This window comes from Marmota monax, unplaced genomic scaffold (genome assembly GCF_021218885.2).
Source record: "Marmota monax isolate L192 unplaced genomic scaffold, Marmota_monax_Labrador192_F-V1.1 WCK01_AAM20220418_F8-fsc00055, whole genome shotgun sequence".
Taxonomy (NCBI): Eukaryota; Metazoa; Chordata; class Mammalia; order Rodentia; family Sciuridae; genus Marmota; species Marmota monax.
In genome coordinates, this window is record NW_026695205.1 from 3,535,082 (window position 1) to 3,552,220 (window position 17,139).

At 36.4% G+C, this 17,139-nt stretch overlaps 1 pseudogene; it reads left to right on the forward strand.

Moving 5' to 3' along the window:
* Positions 1–1,033: 1,033 nt before the first annotated feature.
* On the forward strand, positions 1,034–15,938 carry LOC124083371 (calmodulin-like; annotated as a pseudogene).
* The last annotated feature ends 1,201 nt before the right edge of the window (positions 15,939–17,139 follow it).

Consider the following 17,139-nt stretch of genomic DNA (forward strand, 5'->3'; position numbering starts at 1 on the left):
TGTTTTACAAGCATGAATGTATTTATTTCTTTGATCTGGGGACAAAATAGCCTGGGAAAGTTTAAAAGAATTTATTAAACTGAATGAAAATGTTATAGATGTCAATGAGTATCATGTTATATTATTTTGGTTGGTTTTAAAAAATTATTTGATTAAATACATTTTGGAAGAGGAATCAGGAAAGAAAAGGTCACTGGAAAACCATCTCACAACAGGAAGAACTGTTTTGTTAAATATTTTCACATTCTTTGGCAACTCCTTAGGTTGCTTCCAACATCAAGTAGGATAGGCAAGATCATTCTTATAACCAATAGTGGTTACTTGAAATAACCAAGTTTTATTCTCACACATGCTATCTATTCATTATGGGTGGATTAAAAGTCAGCCATACCATTTTCATGCTGTTACTCAGCAGAAGTATTTCCCTTCTGAGACTTAGTTTTATGACTGAGGAAAATAGACATGGAAAACCATAACATGACCCTTAGAACTTCTGCCTTGAAAATGACAATCTGCCTATCCTGCATTGGCTAAAGCAACTCACATGGTCACACATTACTTAAATAAACCAAGAATATAAAATCTGTCTACAGGGAGGAGAACCACAGGAAGAGGCCAAAATACATTACGCATGTTTGTACAACTTCTGGTACTCCTATACACAGAATGTCATCTTCTATTTTGGATTAGTTCTTACAAAAGAGCTAGACAGCAATAGGAAGTAAATCAACACATCTAAATGTGGCTTTCATCCAGAAACTGTACTGTCTTGCACTGAGATAACCACCAAGGCCATTACCAAAGATAGCAGGCAGCTACGCCTGCTGATATACGAAGACCTCCAAAACATACTAATTGAATGAAGATAAGATACACGCTAGTGTATATGATGTACTTTCATGAAAGGAAAGAAAAGAATATATTTGTATATCTGCAAATGTGTGCTTGGAAATATTCTAAAAGAATGCATAGGAAAGCAGATACTGCTACCCCAATGCCCTCCTACTATCCCCTGGAGGTCTTTTCTCCTAGCATGGCTGCCACTAGCACCTGGAGGTCTTCTCTCTGGGCACCACTATCACTGGTGTTTCTGCCACCAGTCAGTTCTCCAAGTACCCCTTTTGATGACCCACCACCCACTGCTGATCTGCTGCTGCCCCTGCCCAGAGATCCACTGCTAGAATGCCTACAGGTTTGGTTACAGGCAGCCACCTCCATCTTTGGACACTGGTCAGTACCTGGAGGGCCAGGGGGCCAACATCTGCCAGTCGTAAGGGGGCCGTTTGCTACCACTGTCATCTCAGGGCATAACCACCTCTAATTGGGGACACTGTCAGGGAACTGAAGGTCCAGTGTCAGAGTTCCTACAGGATTGGCTGTGCCTGGAGCCTTCCTGTTGGGTGTGCTGGTGACTGCCATTTTGCAGCTTCTTTTCAGGGTGGCTCCTCTATGTAAGTGCATCCTTGGTGGTCTCTCTGCAAATTGGAACGGCACTGAGATCTTGGGACTGCAACATGGCCAAGCCTGAATATCTGAAGCCCAGATCAGTAACTGGGTCTGTGAGGACCAGTCTGGGCTTGGCAATCCCATGAAGAATCAGAGACAGGACTGAGAAAACTTTGAACTCTGAAGCAAACAGTTGTTCAGTTTTCCACTGCATTTTATTGTTTTGTTTTTAAATATATATATTTTTATCTTCTCTGACATCTCTACTATTTTGGGGACCAGGTATTTCATACATCAGTTTGTTGAGAACTGTGGTTAATGGATGGTATTTTGCAGTTTTGATGTGTATTCTTCTATTTTTAATTTTTTAATATATATATTTTTCCTCTTACTTGTCTGTTTTCCTGGACTCTCTCTCTCTTTCTTCTCCCTATAACAATGAGTCTCTTTCAATTCCTCTTCCACCTTACTATGGATTTTTGCTTCTGGCATCTCTCCTGCTCCCTCATAAACATCATGTCCTACATCACTTCTATTTTCTCTTTGTCCAACATTTGAAATTGTGAACCCTTATAACAAATTTGCTGTGTTTAGTGTGGACAGTAATTGAACCCATTGCTTCTGTTTGTTGTGAGAAAACTGTGGAAGTTTTGATAGGATCTAGATGGTTTGGAGCTGTGTTTTGTTTGCATTGGGTGCTGTTGATATTGGTCTCCCTACTTGAAGGCAAGGTGCTGGAATCCTTCAGGGACACCCCAGGTTTGGAGAGTAGAATTTGTGCTGCCTTATGTCCATATTGCTAGATTGGAAAACACATAAACAACATGAAATAACATGGGAATACAGTGCCCCAAACAAACTAAGATGCGCCAATGACAGAATACACTGACAACAGGGTAGAACAAATGTCAGAGAAGAAGTTAAGAATGTACATAGTTAAACAGATCTGTGAAGTAAAGGAGTGAAAGAAAAAATAAGGAAGTGAAAAATCACTTCAATAAAGAGTTAAAGATTGTGAAAAAATAAGCATAAATCCTCAAAATGAAGGAATCAATAAACTAAATTATAAATTCAATAGAAAGCATCACCAATAGACTAGATTACTCAGAAGTCAGAACATCATGCAATGAAGACAAAATATACAATCTTGAAAAAAAGAGTTGACCACAGAGAGAAAATATTAAGAAATCATGAACAGAACATCCAAATTATGGGAAAACATGAAAAGACCAAATTTAAGAGCTACTGGAATAGATGAAGGAACAGAGATACAAACCAAAGGAATACACAATCTTTTAATGATATAATGTGAGAAAATTTCCCAAACCTAAAGAATGAAATAGAAAACAAAATATAAGAGGCTTACAGGACCCCAAATGTACAAAAATTACAGCAGACCCACACCAAGACACATTATAATGAGACTAACACAGAGAATAGAGATAAAATCTTAAATCTGTGAAAGAAAAAAATTAAATTACATATAAGAGGAAATCAATTCAGATCTCACCTGCTTTCTCAACCCAGACCCTCAAAGTTAGGAGACCCTGGGATAATATATTTCAAGCTCTGAAAGAAAATGGATGCTAAACAAGAATTTTATAGCAAAATTAAATTTCAGATTTGAAGATAAAATTAAAACCTTCCATGATAAACAAAAGTTAAAAGAATTCATAACTAGAAAATTCACAACAGAACATTCTCAACTAAATATTCCGTGAGGATGAATTGAAGAAAAAAATGTGAAAACCAGAAAAGAGAAGAACAACACTAAAGGAATAGTCAATCAAAGAAGAAACTAAGTGAAAAAAAATAGAAAAAAATAACTGGGAACACAAATCATATCTCAATAATAACCTTGAACATTAATGGCCTAGACTCATCAATCAAAAGACATAGACTGGCAGATTGGATTAAAACACAAAACCCAACAATATACTGTCTCCAAGAAACTCCCCTCACAGGCAAAGACATCCACAGACTGAAAGTGAAAGGATGGGAAAAAACATATGATTCATATGGATAGTATAAACAAGCAGGGGTTTCTATACTCATATCAGATAAAGTGGACTTCAAGCCAAAGTTAATCATAAGGGACAAAGAAGGACATTTTATACTGCTTAAGGAAATAATCCATCAACAAGACATAACAATCTTTATGTTTATGCCCCAAACAATGGAGCATCTACATACATCAAACAAACCCTTCTTTATTTATGCCCCAAAACAATGGAGCATCTACATACATCAAACAAACTCTTCTCAACTTCAAGAATCAAATAGACCACAAAACAATAATATTGGGTTACTTTAAACACCTCTCTCACTATTCGATAGATCTTCCAAATAAAAACCAAACAAAGAAACTCTAGATCTAAATAATACAATCAATAATTTAGAATTAACAGACATATATAGAATATTTCATCCATCAATGAGCAAATATACTTTCTTCTCAGCAGCACATGGATCCTTCTCTAAAATAGACCATATCTTATGCCATAAAGCAACTCTTAGCAAATACAAAAAAAAAATAAATAAAAGAGAATCAATACTCTGAATCCTATCAGATCATAGTGGAATGAAATTAGAAATCAATGATAGAATAAAAATAGAAGTTACTTTCACATATGGAGACTAAGTAATATTGAATGATGAATGGATAACAGAAGAAATCAGAGATGAAATAAAAAAAATACTTAGAGATAAATGAGAACACCAATACAACATATCAAAATCTCTGGGACACCATGAAGGCAGTACTAAGAGGAGAAAAGTTCATTTCATTGAGCTCATTCATTAAAAGGATAAAAAGTCAACAAATAAATGACCTAACATTACAACTCAAATCCCTAGGGGAAAAAAACAAAAACAAATCAACACCCAAAACAGTAGCAGACAGGAAATAATTAAAATCATAGCTGTAGTCAATGAAATTGAAACAAAAGAAACAATTGAAAAATTGACAAAACAAAAATTGGTTCTCTGAAAAAATAAATAAAATTGTTAACCCTTAGCCATGCTAATGAAGAGAAAAAGAGAAAAAACTCAAATTACTAAAATACATGATGAAAAAGGAAATATCACAGTGGACATGACTAAAATACAGAAGATCATTAGAAAATATTTTGAAAATATATACTCCAATAAAGTAGAAAACCTTAAAGACATTGACAAATTTCTAGAAAATACGACCTACCCAAACTGAATCAAGAGGACAGACACAATATAAACAGATGAATTACAAGTATTGAAATATAAAACATCAACAAAAGCCTACAAATCAAGAAAACCCTGGATCAGACGGATTCTCAGCCAAAAGAAAGAAATTGAAGAAGACCTTAGAAGATGGAACCATCTCTTGTGCTTTTGGATAGGCAGAATTAATATTGCCAAAATGGCCATACAAGAACTTCAAAGAATTAACATCAATACTCCTCAAAGTATTCCATGAATTGAACAGGAGGGAACCTGTCCAAACTTATTCTATAAGGCTAATATCACCCTGACATTCAAACCAGACAAAGGCACATCAAAGAAAGAAAACTTCAGACCAATATCCCTGATGAACATAGATGCAAAAATTCTCAGTAAAATTCTGGCAAATCACATATAAAAACACATTAAAAAGATAGTGCACCACAATCCTGTATGATTCATCCCAGGGATGCAAGGTTGGTTCAACATATGGAAATCAATAAACATAATTCATCACACCAATAGAATTAAAAACAAGAATCATATGATCATCTTGATAGATGCAGAAAAAAATATTTGCTAAAATACAGTACCCTTTCAAAACACTAGAAAAACTACAGATCGTAGGAATATACTCAACATCATAAAAGCTATATATGCTAAACCCAAGGGCAACATCATTCTAAGTGGAGTAAAGTGTAAGTATTCCCTCTAAAAACTGGAACAAGACCACTGCTATTCAACATCATCCTTGAAATCCTAGCCAGAGCAATTAGACAGGAGAAAGAAATTAAAGGGATATGAATAGGAAAAAAAGAACTCAACCTATCATTATTTGTCAATGACATAATTCTATATTTAGAAGAGCCAAAAAATCCTCCAGAAAACTTTTAAAAATCATAAATGAACTCAGCAAAATAGCAAGTTATAAAATCAACACCCATAAATCAAATGAGTTCGTATACAACAGTGATGAATCTACTGAAAGAGAAATTAGGAAAACAACCTCATTCACAATAGCTTAAAGAAAAAAAAACTTAGGAATCAATCTAACAAAAGAGGTAAAAGACCTCTACAATGAAAATTACAGAACACAAAAGAAAGAAATTGAAGAAGACCTTAGAAGATGGAACGATCTCTCATGCTTTTGAATAGGCAGAATTAATATTGTCAAAATGGCCATACTACCATTATATAAATTTAATGCCATTCCAATTAAAATCCCAACTATGTTCTTCATAGAACTAGCAAAAGCAATCATGAAATTCATTTGTAAAAATAAAAAAACAGAATAGCCAAAGCAATCCTTAGCAAGAAGAGTGAAGCAGGAGGCATCACAATATCGGACCTTAAACTATACTATAGAGCCATATTAACAAAAACATCATGGTGTTGGCACCAAAACAGACACATAGACGAACTATACAAAATAGAAGTCACAGAGACAAATCCACATAAATACAGCTATCTCATACTAGACAAAGGCACCAAAAAAAATTCACTGGAGAAAAGATAGCCTATTTAATAAATAGTGCTGAGAAAATTGGAAATACACATATAGCAAAATAAAATTAAACCCCTCTCACCCTGCAGGAAACTTAACTCAAAGTGTATCAAAGACTTAGGCACTAGACCAGATACCCTGTGCCCAATAGAAGAAAAAGTAGGCCCAAATCTTCACCATGTTGGCTTTGGATCTGACTTCCTTAACAAGACTCCTAAAGTGCAAGAAGTAAGATCAAGAATCAATAAATGAAATGGATTCAAAATGAAAAGCTTCTTCTCAGGAAAGGAAATAATGAATAATGTGAAGAGAGAGCCTACAGAATAGGAGAAACTTTTTACCACATGCACCTCATTTAGAGCATTCATCTCCAGCATACATAAAGAACTCAAAAAATTTTACACCAAAAACCAAATAACCCAATCAATAAATGGGTTAAGGAACAGAACAGGCACTTCACACACACACACACACACAAAGAAATATAATTGATCAACAAATAAATGAAAAAATGGTCAACATTTTAAGCAATTAAAGGAATGTAAATCAAACTACTCTAAGATTTCATCTCACTCCATTCAAAATTATCAAGAATACAGACAACGATAAATATTGGCAAGAATGTGGGGGGAAAGGGATACTCATACATTGCTAGTGGGAATGAAAATTGGTGTAACCATTATGGATGGTAATATGGAGATTCCTAAGAAAACTTGGAATGGAACCACCATTTGGCACAGCTATCTCACTTCTCGGTTTACACCCCAAAATCTTAAAATTACCATATTACAGTTATGTAGCTACATCAATGTTTATAGCAGCTCAATTCACAATAGATAAACTATGGAATCAATCTAGGTACCCTTCAACAGATGAATGGATTAAAAAAGGTATATATATATATATATAATATATATATTAGATGGAATATTATTCATCCTTAAAGAAGAATGAAATTATGGCATTTGCCAGTAAATGGATGCAGCTGGAGAATATCATGCTAAGCGAAACAAGCCAATCCCAAAAAACCAAAAGCCAAGTGTTTTCTCTGATAATGTGCTAATTCACAATGGTGGGGGGAGGGGCAGAGAGCTAGGGAAGAATAGAGTTACTTTAGATTACCTAGAGGGGAGTGAAGGGAGAGAAGTGGGATATGGGAGTAGGAAGGATACTAGAATGAATCAGACATCATTATCTTAAAGAACTCAAAAAACTAGTGGGATTCTTACACCATGTGTAAACAAAAGAATGAGAAATTATACTCCATTATATATGATGTATCAAAGTGCTTCTACTGTCATGTATAACTAAAACAAAAAAATTAAAAAATGCTTAGGAAATTGATATTTCTAAAATAATATTCAGGAAAAATATTTTTTTCTGGAAATTAATGCTGTAATCTGGATTGAGAGACACCCTTTTCAACTATTTAAATTTTTTCAAAGGTGTTCATTATTTTCTTAATGACTTTTAAAAATCCCTGTATTAGCATATGCTGACAGCTTGATATCCGTGGACCAATTTCCCCAAAATGTTCCAGTATATCACAGAGAGTAAGGACAGTGGCACTTACAGAAAGACCACAGTGGAAATCAGAGACTCAATCCACAGTGAACTTGCAGAGCTACTTTAAGAAGTTCTTCCTCATTTCCAGAGATCTCCCTGATGAAAAAGAAAAAAACATGAAATTAAACTGTCAAGTAGCTTTGTCAGGTGGGCACTTTTTGTCCCACACAGAAATGTTTAACTCATAACACACCCATAACAGAAACCAAGCAGGACTTAATGTTTATTTGTGCTATTACTTTTCTATCAGGTTTTTCTCTCATGAAAACTGCTATTGATGAACTATTCTATTTCCTAATCTGAAGAGCCATTCTGCAGCATCTGCGTTCTGTGCGAGGGAAAATGGAAACACTTCAGAATGCCAAGAGTCAATCCCATGTCTACATCTTACAGTGAACATAGAACCACTTATCCCAGAATTCCTCCTTCACAGTATTCAAGTCATGACACCTATACTCAAGAATAAAGTCTATCCCACTCTGAAATAATGAAAACATTGACTAAGCAGTTCTCATTTTTTGGTGTGAATCAGAAACTTTCAGAGATACATCTATGGATATGTTTTAAAGTTTTTGAAAATTCTTGAAATTCTTCTGTTTAGGAAGGAGGCAGAAGAATGGCCATTCAAAAATGCTTACATCCTAATCCCTGTCATCTGTCAATATGTTCTGTGCAAACTACAAAAACAAATTACCTTATATGAAAATTAAGTTTGCAAGTGGAATTGCCATTGCTGTTTAGCTGTACTTAAATAGGAAGACTGTCCTAGATGATCCAAGTCAAGTGGCCCCAGTGTAATCAAAAGGTTCTCAAAAATGGAAATGGGAGGCAGAAGAGGAGTCACTGTCAGACTGATGACCAGCCACTGCGGGCCTTGTACATGGACAAGGACCGACAGCCAAGGAATGTCAGCAGCCTCTCAACACTGTAATAGGCAAGGACAATGATGCTTCCTTGAGCCCCTAGAAGGAACATAGCCTCCCAACACTTTGATTTCAGCCCAGGGTAGTACAATGAAACCAATGTAGACTAATGACCTATGGAATTGAAGATGATATATTTTTTGTGTTGTTTTAAATTTGCAGCAATTTGTTTCAACAATAGTATGAAAATAATACAATGTATTTATTCCCTAGTTTTGTGTAAAGCACTGGAGTCTCATACTCAGGATATACACCACTTTTATTAACAAGCTTGGAAGAAAAACATGGGACATGGACTCCAAAGATATCTGATCATATTATATCACTTTGCTTCAAAGCAATTAAATGTTGAAACCCTTCTTGATAATCAAGCCACAAATGAACTTTAGAATCTTTAAGAAGAGGTCGTGTTTCAACTGGATGTGAAACAAGTTGTTTGAAAGAAAAAGAACTTGATCAACCATGCCATGCACAAGTCTTCCATACTGCTTACCTGCCTTTAACTGGAGAGATGACACTGTAGTCTTACCATCAGGGTTGTTATTCACTGTAAGTTTGACCAGATGCAATATATTTCATTCAGAGTAGAGCAGGGCAGGATAAGGATACTATTAAGAAAAATATGTACAAGCTTATTTGGCATAACCCAACAAAATAAATCTTTTCCCCTCAAAAATCTGGTCAATAATTGATTGTACCAATTGTATTAACCACTTCAGGGAAGGAAGTTCTGGATAGAGGAAGTATAACAGAATGGATGAGAATACAACTAGCTCCATCTCCGTGCTCAGAGTTATGTAAAGGTTACTTGTCCCATACCAAATGCCTCATATGGACTCCCCTACACCATTTCAATTTAAAGATGTGTGAATATGAACTTCTCTGGGGGCATCTCCATTTTGTTCCAATGGTCTCAAATGAGCTATCTGACTTCTGGATAAATGTGCTGACAGATAATATATCTTGAGTCAGAGGGTAGGGGGAAAAATGAAAAATAAAACTTGCAAGGCTTTTCTTATTGCTTAGTAGGTCATACCTACATTGTTGAAAAAGCATCAGTCCTGCTGATTTAACGGAGAACAACCCCAGATGCCACTTTTTACACTACTGTAAGTGCATCACTTCTTCCCATGTATATACCACAGGAGGTGGTCTTTTATTAGCAACCGTGAGGCTGAACTACAGTGCATTAATTTTATAAATGAGAAGTTGGCGTCACTATCACAAAAGATTCAGAGAGAGACTGAAGAGTGTGGCATTGCCATGGCGACCTGCTGGGAGGGGAGGGCCTGGGGCACTGGATCACAGGAAACCCATTAGAGAGCTCCCCTCCTGAGACGTCTTGTTGTGTTTTACTCAACCACTTAAGGAATGAGCAGGGCCACAAAGCCAAGGAAGCAATCACTCTTTTCTGACTCTTACAAAGAATGAAATGGAGTCTCCGGGCTCCTCTACAACCATTTGTACTGACATAACCTCAAGAAAGGCTTCCCCATTTCTGACTGGAAAATTACATTAGCCAGAGAGAAAAGGCTTATAAATGTCAAGGGATATAGTAGTTCATTGTTAACTTGTTTGCTCCCATTTTAAGTTCCTGTAGGTTTTTTTGTTTGTTTGTTTCATCAGTTTGGACAGATATAAGAGTATGAATTTTGGAGAAAAAGTAGCCTGAGGGATGGAAATGGGGATGAAGCAAGACAGGGCTACTTCACCTAGAAGAATTCTGCAGTAATAATATATTCTTTATAAAGACCTGTTATTCCTTATTTGTTTGCAATTACCATTCAAAGTCATAGAAATGAATTAGTAAGGGGCATAACTAAAAACTAGACATGTATTTGTTAGAAGTCACTAGCTTTTAAGAGAATAAAATCAGAAAAGACTTTGGGAATTTGCTTTGCTGCTGCTCCTTCTGTGCTTTTAACTTTTGGATTCAGTCCTCTGAATGGGTTTCTATTTATTTCACATATATATTTTTTATGGTTAACATTTATAAATGAGTAGGGTTGACAACAATCAGTTAATGCCAACCAAGCAGTGTTCCAGGTACTAATATATAATAAAGGAAAACCAATTTGCTCAGACTGTTAGCAAAGCAAAGCCATATTAGTCAATATTTTAAATGAGCTGCCTCAGGATGATTTCTCAAGGCCACGTTAAACAGACATGTTAGGCATTAGCCAATTAATATCGCTGACGTCAACAGTAACCATGGTTTGGGTCTATGCTATCACATAGGTTAGGGGAAATTGGTATTGAGTCATTACTTCCAGTAAGATCTGGTTATGTTTGATTTATTGCATGACTACAGAATGTACCTCTAATCTCAGCCAGAAATTTTTTTTAATTCATGATGGTAAAAAGAGATTTGTGATAAAGAGGCCCAAATTACAATTACTATTATAAAATAGTACTAAGCTCATAAATCAGAGATGATAGGTTATACATAGGTGTACATAAATTTGGAGGTTTAAGTTTCCTTTGCAAATTGTTGTGGTATTAAAAAGTAATTAGAAATAAAATATATCAGGAAATTGAATTTTTTAGTGATCTAAAGTCACTTTTCCTTTTGTTTAGAAAAAAAATTGTGTTCTTATATTACCCATAAAATCATTGTTTTTCTGATTCTTGAAACATAAAAAACTGGAAATGGAAACATGCATAGAAAAAAAATCCAACTTGGGGATGAGCAAAGAAGCATAATACAGAAAGTTATTTTTACTGAGTTAGTGAAGCTTCACAACTTTCTACATACATTTACATATTTCTAAATGTGAAAATTTTCAAAAGTGTCATCTCTCCTTTGACTTGAGTGCATTTATCTACCTAGACACACACACTCATTTATCTTAGGATTCTTGTTTCTAATTAAATTGCAAAGAGCTGTAAATATTTCAAACCTAGAGCACGGTGTTCTCATTTATTATTGAAAGAACATGATAATCTCCAAATACATACATACACACAGAGACCCATCATTGACTCCGACTCAGGGAAATGCTGCAAGTATTTGTTCAGTTACCATGAGCCTGGAGAAGGATGGTGACCTATTCAAACCCAAAAGGTTATTAGTCGCCCAATAAATTAAAAGCATGGGTTGGCCATTTGTCCAGGAAGGCCAGCCTGTGATGAGGCCGACCTTAAGCAAGTTCTCCTCTTCAAATCAGTCTTTCTAGCCTCAGGACCTTTGTGTGATGGGAGAAGTGGTGTAGAGGACAGCCGTTGAAGGGGGCTGCCAACACTGTCTTCCCTCCCTAACCACAAGACAGGTCTGGGCTGGAAATCAAAATCAGGGATCACGGATACACTCCATGGAAGCAGAGTCAGAAGCAAACAGTGCTTTCCTTCTCTTCATTAATATCTACCTAAATGTATGTTTCCTGGCCCCAGGGTAAACTTAAAATCACTTTCCCAAAATGCAATAAACTGTCTTCAAGGTTTTTGTAGGTCTTTGAAAAAGTATGAGGCAGAACCTGAAGATGCAAGAATTGAGGTGATTAATATATACTCTGGGACCATGGCATGACTAGACATGTACCTCAAAATCCCAGCCAAACAAACTGAAACCTTGTTTACTGTTAACTTAGTATATGCTAAATATAAAGATTAAGAAAACATAGTTGAAGTCACTTTAGTATACAATTATTTCCCCAAAATATGTTGCCCTGAACTAATTGCTGTGGTTGTAGAAATTGTAGGAAATGAATGGCCTACCCCATTGAGGGATGAGTTGCTCTTTTAACCAGATAGCCATTGTTCACATAGTCATGTCACCTGAGAAGCTCCCAATATGTTACCTAGAATTTGTTGCTTGGGTGCCAGCTGGAGAAAGACAATTTGCATTAGCATAAGAAAATTTTTATCAAGAAAATGAAAATAAGTGAGGGAGGAAAGAAGGAGAGAATGAAAAAGGGGGAGAAAGAATAGGGAGAAAGAGGGAAAGAAAGAAAGGGAATACACTGACTTAAATAACCAAAATGTAGAAAGAATAGCCCAAGGTATGACTGGTACCAGAGACTTTCATGATGCTACTGGGTATTTGTCCTTGAAACTCTTCTCTCCACTTCTCTCTGTGTGGTAGTTTTTTCTGACCAGCATTTCTAACAAGCTGGGAGGCTGATCTGTAGCTTCAGATTTATATCCTCACAGTCTTAGAAAACCATATTGCAAGCTCCAGCTACAAAAGTCCTCAGAAAAACTCTGTTGTGGCTTGTGGCAATAGCATTCTGATCAAGGAGAGAGGGTCTCATAGCAGTTAGCAGTTCCCAGAGTAGGCCTGACCAGGAATAGGTCCCAGAGAAGAGGCGAGAACTATGTCCAGAAGAAAGAAGATGTTATTGCAAACAAAATAGGCAATGTCTACCCTACTTCTTGCACACACAACTTACAGATTCCAAAGACACCTTTAACTTTGAAAAGGATAATAATAGTTCTATTTCTCCATCACTGTGTTCAATTCTGGGTACCTTGTTTCAAAAGGTGCCCACAGAGAGTCCAGAGAAGGGATGGTGCTGGAAGGAACTAAAGCTTTGTACCTAGAAAAAGAGAACTGAAAACAGAGTAGATTTTAAAAAGTATTTCATGTAGAAGATAAAGCAATTTGCTCCAGGCTGCCTAGTTTCAGGGGTCACTAATGTAATACATGCCTCTAGGACTCAGAAAGGTAACATAAGGGAGTGAAGCTAACTAGATGCTAGAAAAACAACACTGTGTGCATGATAATAAATAATAAGTAACACTCAGCCTCAAGATGTGGATACCCCTAGGGAGTGGAGGGCTGTGGAGAACAGAACTTATGGTCCATCTAAAGAAGGCAGCACCCACCCACTTCCAGCTAAGCCCTGCCCTATAGGAATGTGGGTGCAGCATTGCAAGGTCCTTCTTTTTCAACAAGAGCCAGAAACCCTTTTTTAATGTGAAATCATTCAATTTCTTCAATAATGATTCATTATTTTTTAAAATGAGCCTAAACAAAACACAGTTTTGAAAGAGATACCCATGAAACCTCAGTCTGAAATCTCTGCTCTAGAAAGTAAAACTAGATCTAGGGACTCAAAGTTCTTGAGAGACAGGTTTTTAGTATAATCTATACATATTTTAGTAACTGGAACTATTTAATCATTATATAGTATACACTGTGAGACAAAAGGTGCATCAACTTGGGAAGGATGTAAATAGAAGCTGATGACCATCATTATGGAATAACAGATAAATCCTGCATTAGGTGAAGAAGCCCAAGATGAGTCTTATAGATTGACTCTGAAATTATTAAAACAAGCTCAGAAAATGTTCTCCAAAAGGGATTCTACAGAAGTAGAGGCAAATATACAAGAAAATGGGTGGAACTGAGAGAATACTATGTTAAGTGAAATAAAACAAGACTCAGAAAGTGAAGGGTCCTCTATTATACATGTGTGGAAGCTAGGTAGAAAAGGGAGGAAAAGGAGGGGCAGATCTCATAAAAATAGAAGGGAGACCAGTAGAGTAGAGGAAAGGGACCAGAGGAGGAGGGACAGGGTGGAGGAAGGGAAAGGATTGAGGAATGAAATTGACCAGATTATGTTATGTTCACGTACACATGTGTAACAATGAAGCCCACTTTTGTGTACAATTATAATGCATCAATTCAAAAAACTTAAAAAAAGAAAAACTAAACAAAAAAGTAGAGAAAATATATAAGAACTATATAATTTAATTGGAATTTGGACATATTTTTAAGGGACAATGAAGAAGCACATTGTCTCTTCTATGTTATTTCTGTTGTGATGTGTTACATGTCCTGCCAATGGGATAGAAGTTTAAGAAACACAAGCCCAGGGCTGGGGATGTGGCTCAAGCGGTAGCGCGCTCGCCTGGCATGCGTGCGGCCCGGGTTCGATCCTCAGCACCACATACAGACGAAGATGTTGTGTCCGCCAAATACTAAAAAATAAATATTAAAAAAATTCTCTCTCCCTCTCTCTCACTCTTTCTTTAAAAAAAAAAAGAAAAGAAACACAAGCCCAAATAAAACAGACTCAGAAAGTGAAGGGTCCTATGTTTTACATATGTCTCATATGTGGAAGTTTTTTAAGCTTCTGGCCCTATTCTGTGTTTTAGGATGTTTGGAATGAAGGGAGTAGGATTTGGGGGGTAAGTACCCTGGATTCTTGTTCTTGCTCTGTCATTCATGAGTCATGTCATCATAGACAAATCATATTCCTCACTCGACCAAAGACTTGAAATTTACCATCTTCTCAAATTCAGGATTGCTAAAATAATACCCCCACTGCCCTTCTCTCATGCTCCCTTTCTTGTTTCCTTGCATCATGGGAAGCAGTAAAAGTTGATGTCTCCCTAGAATCTACTGCCTCTCACTTGCCTGATGCCATGAGCAATGTCTGCAAGATAAGAGCACGCTGAGCTACAGAGAAAGATGGGATCAGATTGCAGGAGGACAAAGTAAGGGATTCCTACTTAAGTCAGACAATGAGGGGTCCCGCATTAGAAGCAGGTTTACTGCTGAGCCACCAGCCTCCTGAAGGTGCACCCTGGGTAACACAAAAACCAAGCCAGAGCTGGAAATTCCTCTACAGAGACTGAATTAGTTCTTAGACAAAGATTATGTTCTTTCCACTCTTGCCAGTAAGATTTGGAGCAAGATGGTTCCACCTTCTGGTTGCAGCTTTGCCTCTTGAACTTCCATATAGAGTGAATATTTATATATAAAGTTATATGTATTTGTAGATATGCTCCTATAAAGGAGAAAATGGCTACCACCCAAATTCAAAAGCAGCTATGAGAGTCAGAGTGGAGCAAGAAAGCCACAAAAGTGGTTGTATAGTCAGGTCTTGGAAACCGGTAGTGCTTACAGCACTACTGACCAACTGACTGAAGAGCAGACTGCAGAATTCAAAGAAACTTTTTCACTATTTGACAAGGATGGTGATAGAACTATAACAACAAAGGAATTAGGAACTGTAATGAGGTCTCTTAGGCAGAATCCCACAGAAGCAGAGTTACAGGACATGATTAATGAAGTGATGCTGATGGTAATGGCATAACTTACTTCCCTGAATTTCTGACAATGATGGCAAGAAAAATGAAAGACAAACAGTGAAGAAGAAATTAGAGAAGCACTCTATGTGTTTGATAAGGAGGGCAATGGCTGTATTAGTGCAGCAGAGCTTCGCAGCGCAAAGACAAAACTTGGAGAGAAGTTAACAGATGAAGATGTTGATGAACTGATCAGGGAAGCAGGTGTTGATGGTGATGGTCAAGTAAACTATGAAGAGTTTATGCAAATGATGACAGCACAGTGAAGACATTGTTCAGGATGTGTTAAATTTCTTGTACAAAATCGTTTATTTGCCTTTTCTTTGTCTGTAATTTATCTATAAAAGGTTTCCCCTACTGTCAAAAAAAAAAAATGCCCTTATAGTAATTAGGATTTCATTCCTCCTTTTTTTCTTCCCTATCTTACTGTCATTGTCCTGAAACCTTATTTTAGAAAAATTGATTAAGTAACATGTTGCATGTGGCTTACTCTGAATATATCTAAGCCCTTCTGTACATCCAAACTTTAGATGGAGTTGGTCAAATGAGGGAACATGTGGGTTATGTCTTTTTTAAAAATAGGTTTTTTTAGGAATTGCCAGCATGTTGCATTGACTGAGGACAGTCAACAATGTGCACTTGAGAGTTGCACTGTTGCAAAACAGGTGGATTATCCAGGTACTCATACACTATTTTTTTGTACTGCTGGTCTTGTACCAGAAACATTTTCTTTTATTGTTACTTGCTTTTTAAACTTTGTTTAGTCACTTAAAGAAAATTTGCTTATGGCACAATTTGCCTCAAATCCATTCCAAGTTGTATATTTGTTTTTCAATTTTTTAAAATTACAATTTACCAAAGAAAAAAAGCAGTTATGAGGCTGGGTGTGGTGGTGCATGCCTGGAATCCTTGTGACTATGGAGGCTGAGGCAGGAGGGTCTCAAGTTTGAGGGCAGCATCAGCAACTTAGTGAAACCCTCATTACTGCTTTTCTTTTTGGTACTGGGGTTTGAACCCAGAGACCTTTCAGGGGATGTGACTCAGTAGTAGAGCATCTCTGGGTTCAAACTCCAGTACCAAAAAGAAAAGCAGTAATGAGAATCTTTCTAACATTGCCAAAGCATAGCCTAGGTACATTTAACTTTAAAAAGCAAGCAAACAAACAAATAAAAAACTACACACACACCCAGGCACCCAAATGAAAAATTAGCTAAAGGGGATAATGGGCTGTGTAACTTTTGTTAATTTGTTTCAATGTGCTGTATGTAAAATTTGTCTCTAAAATTCACTGCAAAATTCATCTCCCTTACTACTGAAACTATCAAGACTACAACACTTGGTTAGTCTGGGAGATTACAATATTACTTCCCATATTAGAAAAAATTTCTGGTTCAAAAAAAAGAAAACCTTTTTCAAACAATGAAGACCATGTAAATGTTCTTGGCAAGCTCTTATTAGTAAATGTTC